The 11,061-nt window shown below is 43.5% G+C and overlaps 1 protein-coding gene across 3 annotated transcripts in view; it reads right to left on the bottom strand.

Moving 5' to 3' along the window:
* MATR3 (matrin 3) overlaps window positions 1-7,147 on the bottom strand; it is a 61,155-nt gene extending 54,008 nt beyond the window's left edge. The window contains exon 1 of one of the 3 annotated variants that reach the window (XM_019506559.1): window positions 6,865-7,147. The gene's annotated coding sequence lies outside the window, so the exon portion shown is untranslated. The remainder of the gene's footprint in view (window positions 1-6,864) is intronic. The other 2 variants (XM_019506558.1, XM_019506557.1) reach the window with 2 other exon arrangements.
* Window positions 7,148-11,061: the final 3,914 nt, after the last annotated feature.

Below are 11,061 nucleotides of genomic sequence, written 5' to 3'. Positions count from 1 at the left end.
AGCAGCAAGACAGCCAAGCCTGCTCATTATTCTGTTTCCTGTGGATCCCTGTATATTTTATTTTGTTTCACCTTTTAGTTTCATATAGTAGGTAAAATCTGCTCTTGCCATATTTTTCACATATAATGCGCACTCTGAATTCCAACACGTGCTTTTTGTGTGTTGCATGCAAGGAAATGTGTATTTTTCCAGTCAAAACAAGCAGAAAAAGCTTAGGCTGTAAGATCCTTGAAGAATGATCACCTGTACAGCTGATCTGCTTCACTGGCTGATAGACATCACCCACTGTCTCAACTCCTGGATACATACATACAAGGAATCTCCTGCTGGGCAATTCCCAGGGTGAACCTCTGCTACCAGAGAAACCCAGCAGAGGCACTCCTGGGGCTTCACAGGAAGCTGATCCTGCAGAGGAATTCCAAGGCATGCAGGATTGGGGTCCTGAAGCCCCTGTCTGGTGGAGAATGCAGTCCATTTTGGACTGCCCATGCTCTGCTATCATAAAGAAAATAGATGTCTCTCTTAAAAAGAGGCAATGTCTACCACCTGCTGTCACTGCCACAATTTTGGACATTTGGGAAACAACAAGGAGCATGAACATCTACTTGTTGCATTTTGTGCTGCCATAAAAATGTTTATGGCAATACAAAGGTGATGTCTGTTTCTAGTCTAAAAGTTAACATTTTCCAAAGGATGCCTTGAGTCTAATGAGAAATGACTTAAGTTGAACTATACAATAAGCTTACTTATCTTTGTCACGTAGTAAGACAGAAATTAAGTTTCTTGATGGATATCTCCAAACCTACTAGATATTTTATTTTACTAGACTTTATTATTTTCTACTCTCTCTCTCCACTTCCCCTTCCCCCTCAGACTGAGAAAGGGAGAAAGAAAGGAAAGCAGCCAATCAACTCATACCACAGGATGATTAACTTCCAGTAGGTCAAGTTTAACATCTCCTTTAAAAAAAAAAAAAAAGACAGCATTTCTAACATTACAGCATCCTTGAAAGACTGCAGTGTAGTGTCTCTATCTAATTTAATGTAAACAAAAATCATGTAGTACCTCAAACGCAAGGTTCTTTTGACTTCAAAGCGAGTGTGCCATCAACTGAGATACACCAGCAAGATGACAATGATTGATCAAAATAATGTAAAGAATTCAAGTAGCGTTAACTCAGTTGGAAGGATAGTGCTAATTATTCTTGTTACAATTTCAACTATAATAGTGGGAACAGATGCATTTAGGGATCTAAATTTAAAAGATCTGTGGTCAGAAAACAGACATTAAAGCTTTGAAAATGTTTTTTAAAAAGGGGTGCCCCCAAATTATTTATATAATTTTGCAAGTTAAAATATTACTAACTTTACAGATAAAAATTGGGGGAAAATGTCTAATATCTTTAGAGATAAGCTGGACAAGGGTTCTCCATAACATTATTTAAATATGGCAAACAAAAGGTAAAAAAACAAAAAAACAACAACCCCTAAGAAAATAGAATAATACTAAATGTGCAGTTGCCAAAAATACAGGCAAATTAATGCTGATTTTCAAACTGAGGTTTTGTGCTGTTTTAAAACCGCCAGACAAATGGAATCTGAACAGCCAGATTGTGCCACACATTTTCACTGGAAACTGTTCACGGAAACCCATAACAATTCCATTTAAAAAAACCACATGAAGCTCTGTAGTGCTAAATTCTTGGGAAAAAAACAAAACACCTCAGAAGTGCCACTTCATAAAAGATCCACCAGTAGGTTACAAATATACATGCAATTTTAATAGTTTCCTTACCTGTGTAAATACCTTTGGTCATATAATAAGTCTTAAAAAATGTAAACAACATTTCACAGTTTATGCTGTTTTATTATTTGTAAATCTGAGGTTTGATAAAGAATATTATCTAACATCCCCTTTCTACTCAGTTTCACTTTCTGGTTCTTTTGGAATAGCATAGTTCTGCAATCAAATCAAAGAGCTGTGATTAAATAAATTATTAGTTAAAATTAAATCACAAAACCCCAAATATTTAATTTTTAAACTGGGTTTTACACCTAAATTACTTGATAGCATCATTAAGAAAAACTTTAAGAAGTGCATAAGCCAAAGATGTAAACCAACATTTTCTGTTTGCCTGGGCAATTCAAGGTTAATGTGCGACTTTTCTCCTTAAAAATCAGAGCCTCTCATATACGTACAATTTTCACTAAGGAACTTTAAAACTGTTATGCACATACTAGCAAAAACGTTTATAAGCTAATAGCCAAAAGCAGATAGTGTCTTCATATTACAAAATTGCCGAGTTTCTAACACTTGTTTACACACTTACGAAATTAATGTCAGCTAGTCTCTATTTGAGACTGTTAACATTAGGCATGGAAATCCAACAATGTCTGTCTAATTTTATGTTCCACACATGGACTGCTTTGCCTTTTGAAATAAATGAAGTAACTAGTAATGAGATTAAGTTGTTTTATTTATCCTAAGGCTACAAATTTACTTTCAAGCTAGGCAACTATTACTACTATTCTTTCCCAATTTAAATAGCCTCCTCCTACACTGAAGAAATCTGAAAAACTAGTTTGTTGGCTTAAAAAAAACAAAACACCCCCCTATCTCCAAGTTAATTGTTTTGATGTTTGAGGAATGCATAATAATAAAACAAGAGAGGCAGGGAAATCAGGAGTAGATTTATATCAAGCTGTAGTATTTTTTTAATGGCCTAGATTTCAACAAATATATGCAGACTTGAAAAATAAAACCTATATTCAAATTAGCAACCTCTATTAGATTAAGGAAACTGCTGTGACTTAGCCATTTAGATGCAAGTGGACATCTGACTTGTTTCGATTCTACAAATGCTCTGAAATATTACTTATTTTTGCATATTTTGCCCATTTTCAGATGCAACTCTCTCTCAGAGCACAGTATTTATTATAGTTTATTTACATATTTTTTCTTAAAAAAAGAAAAAAAGCCTTAACAAATCCTGTTCAATTTTTGCAGTCAAGGCTTGACCTATAATACTCAATTGCTTGAAGTCAAATGCTTTCAGCCAGGATAAAAAAAAAAAGCACTTGATTGCTCACATTTACCGCCCCCCCCCCCATATAAAACAAATAAGGCAATTTTGTCTGTATTTGTTACATTATTAAAATATAAATTTGATTAGAAATGTTTCCCCTATTCTAAGAGTAGAAAAGTACTTAAACATTTTCAGGAAAAATTTACAAGATTATTGCCAGTGAACAATGTCAACTATGGAGACAAGTAAAGTACAGCTGAATGTGGGACTCTTAAGGATTGTACATGAGAGATCAATATCACTTATTATTGTTCACGTCACACTATCATTCTCTACTTGAGTTTGTGGGCCACCTTATTTTAAGAATTTTTAATTCTATAAGCTTTCAGGGTATTAGATCAGTGCAGGATTTTTTTTTAAATAAATAAATTTAGTCACCAGCTATAGTGACTGAACAACTGAAACATCTGTTAAAGCCAAACATAGCTCCATGTAGTCACAGGAGTCTACCAATGGGCAACAGACTGCAGGATCAAGCCCCATTTTTGAAATTTAAAAATGCAATCTGCACCAGAAAAAAAAATGTTTATATAAAGTTTTATGTAAAACATCTGTTTAAAAATAAGCTTAAAATCAAAGTTACAGATGTGTCAATACTCGATCACAGAAAAGGGCAGAACAGTACTCTCAAAAAGCAAGATGCTTGCTTTGTTTCTTTAAGCATGTGTATGTTTAATGTTATTAAACCTAAAATTCAATTTTTGTTGTAGACTACCAAACAATAAAGGGACAAGGAAACATGTTATTTGTCCGGGGGTGGGGTTTTTGTAAGGGAGAGGAAAATTACTTGAATTCAAACAAGAAAATTAGAAGTTTCAGAAAAACAAAATGACAGTTCCAAAAAAGGAAAGTGGGGACAACATTTATAAAAAATATTATTCCAGTGCTGATAGAAAAATGCATGTGATTGTACATATTTAATAGCATAACTAAAAGATTCATCATGTGCACTAGCTAATCCATAACTAGATAATCTTATCAGATGCTTCCTTCAACTGGACCCCTTTCTCATTTTTAGCATTTATTAAATAGTCTTTACAACTAATCTTCAACTAAAGTTGGGATTCTGTAACAAAATTCTGATGCTCACAAGAACTGGATGCTCACAAGATTCCTGATTAGGGGAGGGAGGCAGTTATGCACATGACTGTCACAAATGATCAAGACATTCACATGTAAGCTCTTTGTAGCAGAAACCACATAGTACTATATACTCGTATAGCATTTACCACAATGAAGTCTCAATCAATAGTACAAACTACATATTAGAATTCAAAGATACAGTTTTACAGATCTGAAACATACCATGTTAAAATTAAGTTTACTTTAATGTATGGGTCCTACAATCCTCATGAATAGAGCCATCCAAAGATGGAGCAAGTCACAGGTAAAAGTGTAATACAACCCATAATACAAAACTAAGCAAAAACTCTGATCACAGACTGATAAGTGAATGCATTAACCATAAGGAAATTACTGTAACTGGAATAGGACATTTTTCTTTCTTGATAGGCCTGAACTATTGGTGAAGTTGTTGCGATACATGCATCTTGTAGAGAAGAATCGATAGCTTGTCCCTTATTTCTAAAATCTGAGGAACTGCAGAAATACTGAGGCATTTACACTTATTTCTAAAACTTGTTCAATTACCAATTAAAGTAATAACAAAGTAATCAACTAGCGTAAAGATACCAGGAAAGTAACAATTCCATAAATATTATAAAGCAATCATTCCCCTCTGTACTTGAGTACAGTAGTCTTCTCCCCATGTCTGTAGCAGATCTAACCAAAGCACCACCAGACAGGACCTCAAAATCTTTCTTCTTCTTAGGTTTCAACATCTTATCACAACAGGATTGTTTGTGTGCATCAAGCAAGACAAAAAGAAAAAAAAAACCCATGAAAAGTAAAATAAAGGTGAAGTGCACTGATATACAGATGGGTAACCTCATATAAAACTCAATAGTGTTTCTTTCAGGTAAAATGGGGCCCAAATTTTCCACAAGGTTAATGTTTTTCCAATCCCATTTGGACAACAGGGCCACTTTTATCATTTGGGTATCACACATATCAATAATTCTTTAAGTACATCTCTATTAGGGTTCATTTAATACTGAGACAAGTAACTTGCCATAACTTATAATACGGGCACTATAAATGTAGTTCTAGCCTAAACTGTAGGCCTTCGGGAAGCAGTTTATAGAAGTAGGACATTTAACTTCTTAAGTCACATTTCTGCCTCACCACTTTGAAGTAATATGCAAGACAACTACAATTTAAAATTTATTTATATTTCTAAAAATCTTGAGCTTATTCTATGTATTTAACTGTATCTTACATGCAAAGTTAAGCATGTTTATACTGTACTTGCAGAATTATTTGAGGTCTTTCCCATTTGCCTTGCTCTGTCATGGCAACTTTTTTTCTTTAAAGAAAAAAACCATGATTACAAAAACACAGAATACAGGAGGTGGTTTGTAGGACAGGGGTCCTCCAACTGTGGCACACATACCCCTGCGAGTATGCAAGACATATGAGGGGCACATGGGAAAAATTGTGTAATGGTGGATTTAATTGTGATAACTGGCATTTAATGAATTAAAATATAAAGTGTATGCTAGGTATGAGGGCAGCTGGTACATCTGGAAGTGGGTAACTATGCAATAAGAAAAAGTTTGGGAACCTGTTGTAGGATATGTAGCACCTGAAGTTACTTTTAACCCACTATATGTGAAATGTAGTGATCTTAATGGTTTCTGTGCCTGATAAACCATATCCATAGTTTTTATTTATATTTAAAAGTCACAAGCAAACAGTAGGCTTTTAGGGATAGGAGGCAAAAATTATATATCCCTTTGCAGTATTTGCAATAAACATATTCCAAATCCTATGAAAGTGAAACTGAGTAGAAAGAGTCAACTTCCTACTCCTGACATCTTTTTCTATTCCTATGGGGAGGACATACGCAACCGCCAGGAAGAGGCTTTAGGGGACTATTACAAGGCAGAAAGACTCTGAGACTCCACACTGCACCAGGAACAAAAAAAACCTTAAGAACACATTCAAGTGGAGATGCTGCTGAAAGCAGGGTTTATACCTAGACAGTCCCAGAGTCACCTCTTGAGGGGCTCAATGCAGGTGAGGGGCCTACTGCCAGGGGTGTATTCAACACCCCGTGACACGGGAGCTTGTCCCAGGCTGGCAGTGACCAGAGGGAGCCATAAGCACAGGATGAGCAGGGCCAGCCGCTCCTTAGAGCTGCTGAGAAAAGGGGCAGGAGGCCAGGGCCGAAGCAGGGAGAGCGCTCACAAAACACCGCATCGCAGGGAAGCGCCCCCTGGGCGCGGGCGGGACGCGCCGCTCAGACCCCGGGCCTGGGAAGGAGGCGGCGGCGCACGAGCGTCCTCGTGGGGCAGAACGAGGAAAAAGCAAAGCGCGCAGCAGAGACCGAGACGCCCGGGGGCGCTGGGCTAACCGCAGTAACCGCAGACGGAGCGAGGGGGCGCCCGGGGCCCCACCCGGAGCACAGGCCGCAGCCGCGAGGGCCGGCGCGGAGAGAGGGCAGGCCAGGCCGGGCGGGCCCGCTCCCCACCGCCTGCGCAGTACGGCTGCGCGTGGCCACCCGAGGCGCGTTTGTGTTGCTCTCCCCCGCCAGGCGCAGCCCCGCCGCCACCACGTCCCCACCCGAGGGGGAGCGGGAGGAGGGGAAGCCGCTGCGTCCGGCTCGAACATGGCGACGGGACGAGACGGGTGGGCCCCGGCCACGGCCCCGCTCCTACCTCAGGCCGCGCGGGGGTCGCTGTCGCACCAACGGCTCCACGCGGCGCGAGGGGGGGGCCTGCGCGAGCCTCGCACGCGACAGCCCCGCACCAAGGCCTCGCGAGAGCACGACCACCCGCACACGCGCCCGGCCGCGCCGACTGCTCCCAGCCCGATCCTCCCTCCCACCGTGTCGCCGCCTGCGCGCGTTCTCGCGAGACTACCAGTCTGCTCGCGCAACCTTTCGCCAGCTCACTAGAGTCTCGCGAGAACTGCTGCTTTCCCGCGCGTGCGGCCGCCGAATCTCCACCCTAGCTCTTACTAATATCGCGATAGCTCTTCGAAGGACCCGTAAGGAACCTAGTGGGCAGGCGCTGCTCAGTTAGGCGCGGCCAGGAGTGAAATTTGCATGTCCCCGCCCCGAAGTGGCGCGTAGGGGAGGCGTGGCTGTCGGCCTTCGTGGTGACTGCCCACTCCAGTGAGGGCGACTCTGGCACCGCCTCGGTTGTTGCTTGCCAGCGTCTCCACCTATGGCCTCACAGAGCTCTGCACTGTTCACTTAGCATTGAATCAGATGGTTTGAGGTTGGGGTTACAAGTGAAAATCCTTTTCGGATTCCCCCAAACTACGTGTCTCTGCCCCCAGGGGACTCTCCTGAAGAAGCCTGGGCAGGGCACTTCGTGACCCAAAGCTGGGTTTTTGATTGCCAGCCTGGCAGCTGGAGAAGAGAAGCAAGGCTACATGCCAAAAGAAACTTTAACTATTAACCCTTACCGGCTCCGTAATCAGAGTCATAATAGTCAGTGGCAAACCAAGCTGGGGAATCTCAGTCACCCTGCTCAGTTACATGGGAAGGGAGCATCACCCAGGGCTGCATCTAGGGGCTCTACCACCTGCACCAGCTTAGTCAATTCTGGGCAGGGAGGCCCACCCACTACAATATCCCCCTCAGACCTTTGTACCCTCTGCATACTGATAAGGGTGTGCAGATAAGGAATATACAAAGTTTCCACTATGAAACAACCACAGTCAAACATGCAGGGCATAATCCAGTACACATGTAACACCCACCCTGGGCTGCATACTGTGTGTTTTGATATGGGCAAGACGGCCCCTGTTGTCCTGGCCATGTGCTCAGCATATGACAAGCTGGGGCTTGTATCTGGGGGAGATACATAAAACCCTCCGGCTTCATTGGCCAGAGGATGCTTCAGACAGATTGGTTGGGAGAAAGACTGAAATGTGTCCCTCTGGGATTACACAAGGTTCTGGTGATGTTATACCAGGTACATAAGAACAACCCACTAAGGTTTGAGGGTGTGGCAGGGCACTGGTTGTGCCTGCCACTTTAAAGGCCTGGAGCTGGCAGCTCCCAGATGCCTGATGAGGGCAGCCATTTTGGAGCTGGGGCTGGCCATATAAACAAGGCAGCTCTGCTTCTGGAGGCAAGGCAACAACGTTGCCTGGCTAGAGACTGCTGCTCTCATCTGGAGTTAAGGGAGCTGTAGGGGGTGGTAAGGAAGCTCCAGGTCCTGGGCATGACCTAAAACTGCACCCTGCCAGGAGTGGGTGGCCTGGTGGGGCTCTCAGTGGTGTGGGAGCCCCCAGGAAATACCAAGCCAGTTACCACCTGTGGGTTGGAGCACCTTAGCCCCTACAGCTGAGTGGGTTACCCCTTTGTGTGGAAGGCCTGAGGGTGAACCCCTGGAAAGAGAGAAAAGGGCCATAGACTCAGGCCTCTTTGAACTTCCCCTGACTGGCCCATGCTAGGGCCAGGACTGGAAGGGTTGAAGGGCCAGGGGCCCACTGTGAGGGATGCCCAAGAGCTGAGGGCCTGGGGTTCTGACTGCCTGGGAGGTGGGCCAGGGCCAGTAAGCCAAAGGTCCTGGTGGGGGGACCACACCCAAAGGGGAACCAGCTCAGGGAGCTAGGTTGCCCTGTATGAAGGTGGAAGAGACCACCTGATGAGAGGAACCCAAGTAGGGGTTCAACAGTAAGATTGTCTATGCAGGGACTTGGGGAAAGTCTGTTCACCAGGGCCCCCCTTGGAGTCACCAGGAACAATGGCCACAAGCTGAGGGATGATAGGTTTAGATTAGATGATAGGAAGAACTACCTCACCGTAAGGGTGGCCAGAGCCTGGAATAGGCTTCCCAGAGAGGTGGTGCTCTCACCTTCCCTGGAAATCTTCAAGAGGAGACTGAATAGGCACCTGGCTGGGGTCTTATGACCCTTCCCACCCCCAGTGCTCCTTCCTGCCCATGGCAGGGGTCAGACTAGATCATCTGTCTAGGTCCCTTCTGACTCATTGATTCTATGATTTTTGAGACCCACTGTGGGGACTGGTGACTATAAGAACTATAGATGCTATGTGTGAGGCTTGGGCTGTGGTGTAGGGGAGGAAAGGAGCTGCAGATAGTGCCCCGTGGCATCGGGGCAGGAAACGGGCAGCCTCCTGCTTGATTAACATGTATTGACTAACTAACATCAAGGCATGGTGGGTGAGAAGGCAGGTGGTTAGCCCAGGAACAGGTGGGCAGGCCACACTTAGATCAGCTCTGAGCAGGCCCCCTGTTACAGGGGGCTATTATTCATCTGCCTGCTGAGAGCTGCCCAACTGAACTGGGAGCCAAAAAACCTGCTCCTCGTGAAGGGGGTCTTACTCCTGTCTTCAAATAGTGTTTGCTTGCCTCTCCAGTGAAGGGAAAGCTTCAGGTAGAGGGAAGAAAGTCTGTTTTGGAGTTTGAGACTCCTATTTCTTCCTCTTGTCACATCTTTTACTTTTTCTTTTTTTTAAATGGGTTAATGCCATGGGGGTATTAATCCCTTAAGCAAACTGCCCAGAATGGGTCCTATCAGTTAAGCCCCCCTCTCCAGCCCATTGCTGAAGGATGGGTATAAGGGTGCAAGCCCCTAGAACTGCCTTTTGGGTGAGCTGCCAGTCCCAGACTGCCTGGGCATGGGTGAAGCCTATGAACTATGCCTTGTAGTTTGTAGTGTTTTAAATTGTATTTAGTGTTTTTTCTTTGGCTTTTTTGGTCTTTGTTTTCTGTAATAAACTTATCTTCTGTGTTTACTCTGCTTGCGAGGATGGGGTCTTGTTAATGTGGAACACCCTAGTAATTCAGTGTTTCCCAGGTGGTCTGGGTAGGGGCTCAAGCCGAGGTAAAATATAGTTAGACCCCAAAATTAAACCCGGCCCTTGTTGCTGCCAACTGGTGCCCAGCAGAAAGTTTACACACAAGAAATATGAAATTTTGAATACATATCCCTATGAGCATGGAACCTACTTGAATGACTGGGGGCATCATTACATTATTTGACTTCTTGGTTCAGTTTTACACCATGTTAAAATTACACTATGGTTTTTCTCCGTTGGTTTTCCTTATTAAATATGCAGCAGTCTTCTCAGACAGAAATATAGGCCAATATAAGGATTTTTGGATAAACACCTGTCATGTCTTTTCACTATGTATGTTTAAAGTTATTTGTTTGGAATTATTTTTCTCTACTTTGTTTCTGATTTTTAAATATATTTGAGGTGGAGAGGAGTTTTTTGGGTGATCCAAAAAGGATTTTGCCTCATAATCCCAGCCCACTCTACTCCTCATTCACAAGAATGTACGTATCATGCAAGTCTGGGTGTCTGTCAGTTGGCAGGCTGGCATACACAAACTGAGCTTTAGGTTGGGCAATGCCCTGGCCACTCTTCTTCAGGAGACTCCCCTGGTGGCAGAGATGTGTGGTTTGGAGTGATCCAAAAAGGATTTTCACTTGTAACCCCAGCCCCAAATCATCTCATTCAGTGCTAGGTGAATAGAACACAGCTCGGGATGGGTGGGCATTGGTTGAGAGGCTGGCAGACAAAAGTCGGGCTTTGGGTTGGGCAGGGGCCTCCCAGAATTCTTCAGGAGTCTCCAGGTGGCAGTGTTGTGTGTTCTGGTGTGAACCAAAAAGGATTTTACCTGATAATCCCACCCAAAATTCAAATCCATATTCAGGGCTAGGTACTGAGCACATAGGCCTGTGGCCTGTCAGTTGTCATGTTGGCACTCACAAATTGAGTGTCATAGTTTCATAGTTCCTAGGGTTGGAAGGGACCTGAGATCATCTAGTCCGACCCCCTGCCATGGCAGGAAAGAGTACTGGGGTCAAACGACCCCAGCAAGGTGTTCATCTAACCTCTTCTTAAAAACCCCCAGGGTAGGAGCCTGCAC

Source organism: Gavialis gangeticus, unplaced genomic scaffold (assembly GCF_001723915.1).
Source record: "Gavialis gangeticus isolate Ggan-Ray unplaced genomic scaffold, GavGan_comp1, whole genome shotgun sequence".
In the NCBI taxonomy this organism is placed as follows: domain Eukaryota; kingdom Metazoa; phylum Chordata; order Crocodylia; family Gavialidae; genus Gavialis; species Gavialis gangeticus.
The sequence above is the reverse complement of the archived record's forward strand: the minus strand, read 5'-3'. Positions and strand labels throughout refer to the sequence as shown.